The following is a 5,278-nucleotide window of genomic DNA, read 5'->3' as shown; positions in this document are numbered from 1 at the left end:
GATCGAGACCGGCCGGCCTGATCCTTCCTCTCGCTGGCCGATTTTCGGTGAACCGCGACCCTTCTTACTCTTCCCCTTAGGTTCTCTGATTGCATACGTACTATACGTAGCATCCCGCTTACGGTACCCTTACATACGTGTAGTATAGAATTGAATCTGAATGAATGGATGAATGCATGCGACAAACGACACGAGCCTACCGAGCGCTACCGCGTGCTCTCGCATGAGCATCCCCTCGTTCGAAAACTTTTCGCGTCCTCTTCCACGCCCGGAATACGCTCATCGAGAGATTTAGCTCACCCAAATGTGTGTTGCGGTCGATGGTGTCCAAGCGACCCGGGCATCCCCCATTCGCGGGCTCGCATGAGCACTCCCTCGTTTACGCGTTACGCTTCGCATCCTCTCCTTCATGTGGAATTCGCCCGCCGGGTGGTCCAGTTCACTCTTACGAGTGCTGCTGTCACCGGCGTCCAGGCGACCCGGAACCCTCGCGCACCGACATTCCTTCGATCACGCGATACCTTACGTTTCCATTCCTGAAACCGGATTTCGCCCATCAAGAGGACAGCTCACTTAACCCGGTCCTGCTGCCTCTGATGTCCAGGCGATTCGGCCTTACCTGCCGCGCGTTCACACGAGCTTCCCGCGGAGACGAATTACCTTACGCGCTCTATCCTTAATCTGGAACTCGCCCATCGACACAAAATTGTGTTGTGGCTGCAGATATCCAGGCGATCCAGGTCGGTTCGGTACGCGTTTTAAAGGGCATTGTTGTGCGTTGGCAATGCTCTTCCGCGAGTTCACCTATGCTTGGTATTTGCCCATTAAAAGACTTAGCTCGCCCAAATGTGCGTAGCGGTCGCTGGTGTCCAGGCAACCCAAGCTTTCCTTTCGCTCGCTCTGATGCGTGCATTCCCCAGTGCGCGTAACCAATTCCAGGCCTGAAATCCGCTCATCGAGAGGCTTAGCTCACCCAAATGTGTGAAGCGGTCGCTGGTGTCCAGGCGGCTCAGGTTCTTCTTTTCTCGCAATCTTGCGAGTTCTCCTGCGTTTTCGCGACCTCTCCCAGGCTGAAATTCGCGCATTGAGAGGCTTAGCTCGTCCAAATGTGCGTTGAGGCCTCTGATGACCAAGCGGCTCAGCTTATCCCATCCATTTCCTGCGTAGCAAACACACCGATAGGGAAAAACAACTCTTCAAGGATAATTCTACACTGTCGGCGGTGTGTACGCACAGCGGCTGCAGGGTGCCCAGCTAATGCACTCTGTACCTTCTGTGGCTAAATGAAATCACCGCCGGGCAAAATAGCCTGCGTTATAAGCGGAGGTGCGCTGGGGCTTACCCGCGACGTTCTTGGACGACTGAACGCCTTTAGGTCGTCCGAGTCGGTCGATGTGTGAGCAACATCGTGGCTACACAGAATGCTCTCCATTAAAGCCCTCTGGGGTTGCCGGAGGTATCTGTGGCCGATACGGAGCAAGTTTTTAGTGGGTATTGGGGTACTGTAACGATCCAACTCAGGGAAACTTGTTTTGGTATGTACCTTTGAGTCCCACACTGCTCGAGACCCCTCCTAACCCGACGGGTTCCTCGCTTACGTAAATGTATTTTCTTGCTGTCAAAATAGACAAAAAAAAGGTTAGGTTAGGTTAGGTTAGGTTCCGGGGACCTGGCCAAGTGTACTCGCTGGGCGGGGAGGTGATACCCCGACGTGGCGCGTCCCCAGGTGGCGGATAGGGGAATGCTCGCCATGCACTTTTCGGAGTGCATGTAGGGAAGGAGTGAGATAAAATAGCTCCCGCGGACCAAACACCAAGGGAAGGAAAACCCATCAAAACCTCCCCTGTGACTGGGGGATAGAATACAGGCACGGTAACCCCTGCCTGTCGTAGGAGGCTACTAAAAGGGGGGCGCTTGCTGCTGTCGAAGTAGCCTCGCAGATGACCCGGGGTGATGCCGGTGGGATCTACGGACCCAGGCAGGGCCTCCCTTGCCGGTAAGGCCTGGGTTGGAGAGGCGAAAAGGTGGCTGCAGCGTCGCTGAGTTCTCCAGGGGCCAGGCTGCGTGGCGGTCTGGTGCGGGTAGCGAACCCGGAGTGCCCCAGCAATGATACCGTAACCCAGTGGTCACGTTTCGCTGGAACGGTGGGCTTGCCTTCATTGGTCGGCCCGCGGGGATGACAACCTCTATAAACAATCCCTAGCCCCAAGCTGCGGTGCGCGGTGAGAAGGGCGTGCCCGGAGTAAGCGCCAGGCATGGCTGATGGGTGCATCAGTCTCTAGCGGCCAACCCCGGGATACCTGGCGACCCCCCGGGTGTACTAGCCTTACCCGGGTAAGGCGGCTCTGCCCGGGTGGACCCATGGACCGACCCTCTCGCGGGACCATTATGGATGGAATTACTAAATCAACAAATAAACAAACTGAACGGGATTTAACGGAAACGACCATGGCTACGAACCAGGACGTGAGACAGGCAGCTAGCGAGGTGGACCTGGTGCTGCCCGGCACTAGTGGAGCGACGGATGCGCGCCAGCTATCCGTTCAACTTTCTAGGGTGAACGCGGAATGGTCTACCCTGAGGTCGGGGCGAAGAAGGGGCGGGGTCTCCCAGGCGGCCTCGGATGCCGCTGCATTTCGGGACGGCGAGGACTCGGACGAGTCAGTCGCTTCGACTGTGTCCTTGGAGAGACGGCCGGCGAAGAGGAGGGGCCGTCCGCCGACCACCGGCGTGTACTCGCAGCTCGCCGCGGCGAAGCAAATGCTCCTGGAGGTACAACGCCAGGAGCTGGAACTCGCGGAGGAGAAGAGGGCACTGGACCCTACCGAGGACCCTCCCGAGCCGAGTCAAAGTAGCAGGTCCCTCCCCGATCCTGAGGACCTGGCGGAGGAGTTCAGTCATGTCCCGACCGTCGACCTAGCCGCCCAGGCCCTGGACTTCTGTAGCGATGTGGAGAGGCTAGCGGGCATTACCATGGGCCTCCAGGGAACGCTCGTCAGGAAACTAAGGATGGCCGCACGCCATGTAAAGGCCATCCATACGGAGACGGCGGTTAGGGCCGCCCCCGCTAGGGCAGGTAAAGAGCTGGAGGAGCTCCGCCGCCAGCTAAAGCTCCGAGAGGAGCAGCTGGCGGCCCAGACAGCCCAGATCAGCATCCTCCAGCAAAGCCTGGCGGAACTCACATCCCGGGTGGCGACCACGGAGACGCCGGTAATCGCGAGCCCGAATAGGGTCGCGAGGCCCGACTGGCCATTGTCCGGTGAAGAGGTGGGCAGGAAGAGGAGGAAGGACGAAGTCGAAGGTTTCGACTTACCGCCTTGCCCGCCTGAATGCCCCGTGGTGCAGGTCCCGATCCCAGCTGCTGCACCTGGAAAAGAGGAAGGGAAGGTTGGTGGCCCTGAGCTCGATCTGATGAGGGTATTTGCGGCTCTCCTCGAGAAAGGTCTGTCGGGGCTCAGGGCGGAGTTCAAAGCCGCTATTGCAGCTGTCCAGCCCCCGCCTAAGAGGGCGGAGCGTGTTAAGGGGGAGCTACGGCTGCGACCATCCCCCCTGCATCGAGGAAGGAAGCGGAGAGGCGGGTGCGGAATAAGTCCCTGCCTGCCACGGAGTCGTTGCCAGGGCCTTCATCAGCACCGGACCAGCCGACATCATTTGTGGAGGCCAGAATGGCCCGGATTGTTGAGGAGCATCGGAGGACGGCGGATGGGACCTGGGGGACGGTGGTTGGCCGCCGCGCTAAAGCTGCGGAGAAGAAGGCGATAGCGGAGATGAAGGCGGTAGCGGCCAAGGGCCCTCCCTCCCAGGGCTCCAAGGTGGTTGCCCAGAAGGGGCAGAAGAGAGGGGCCGCACCGGCGATCAAGGGGCAAGGGGCCCAATCTGCCGGGCAGAAGACCCCCGCCCTCCTCGTACAGCGGCGGTCAACATCAACCTAGCTCCCGAGGCTAAGGTCTCATACGCCGAGGCTATGCTCATGGCCCGGGAGCGTGTCAAGTTGGAGGAGCTGGGCATCGCGGCGTTGATGCCCAGTAGAGCTCGGACCGGCAGCTTGGTCTTCGAGATACCTGGGGAGGACAGGACGGACAAAGCGGCCAAGTTGGCTGACCGACTCCGCCAGGTGTTTAGCGGCACTGAGGTCAGGGTTGCCCGCCCCATAAAAATGGGCGAGGTGAGGGTGACCGGTCTCGACGACTCGGTCACCCCGGTGGATGTGGCGGCCGCATTGGCCGCTGCGGGGGGTTGCTACGCTGAAGGAATTAAAATGGGGGAGATTCGCACCTCCCCCCAATGGATGGGGACTGTCAGGGCGAGATGCCCTCTAGTGGCACTCAAAAAGTTATCCGTCTCTGGGAGGGTTCTGGTCGGGTGGTCCTCGGCCAGAATACAGGCGCTGCCACCGCGGCCATTGCAGTGCTATCGCTGTCTGGAAAGACGGCATGTTAGGCAGCGATGCATTTGCGAAGCTGATAGGTCCGACCGCTGCTATGCGTGCGGAGAGTCGGACCACATGGCCAGCAAGTGTAGCGCCCAACCTCGGTGCCCCCTCTGTGCGGACCTGGGGCGGCCCGCGGGGCATCGATTGGGGGCAAAAGGATGTGCCCCCTCCTCCTCCCAGCGGAAGAAGAAGAGTGCCGTTGAAGGGGCAGGAACAGCCTCCAAGGAACAGGCATCAAGGACCACGTCTGCGAAGTCGAAGAAGGGGGGCAAGAAAAATCCCCCAGCAGCCAGCAACTGCTGCGCCGGGCTCGGAGGCGGATAACCATCAGGGTAAACAGAGGTTACCGCACGGTCCGCTACGAGGCGGCGATGACCCTGGCCGGGGTTGTCCCCTTCAAGTTCCAGGCAGAGGGTGACGCCAAAGTCTTCTGGCGTCTGCGTGCCCTTCGTCTGGACGGGATCCCGTTAGAAGAGATGATCGAAGTTGATGCTAGTATTAGGCGCCAGGCCCGGCGGAGAGCCCTGGGTCGGTGGCGACGCGAGCTTGTCGAGAGCGGCGCCACCGCCCAGCGCGTAGCCGGGGCGGTCCTTCCAGTGCTCAAGAAATGGAGGGACCGCGGCCACGGAAGGCTCACGTTTAGGACCACACAGGTGCTCACCGGACACGGTTGTTTCGGTGAGTTCCTGCACAGGATCCGGGCGGAGGGGACGGCAGCATGCCATCACTGCGGGGCGGGGCGGGACACCGCGCAACATACCCTGGAGCCCTGTCCAGCGTTTGCGCGGGCCCGTCACGCCCTGCGGTGCGAAGTTGGTGGTGATCTCTCGCCGGCGGCACTTGTCA

Source organism: Osmia bicornis, chromosome 3 (assembly GCF_907164935.1).
Source record: "Osmia bicornis bicornis chromosome 3, iOsmBic2.1, whole genome shotgun sequence".
NCBI lineage: Eukaryota > Metazoa > Arthropoda > Insecta > Hymenoptera > Megachilidae > Osmia > Osmia bicornis.
Note: the sequence above shows the minus strand (reverse complement) of the source record.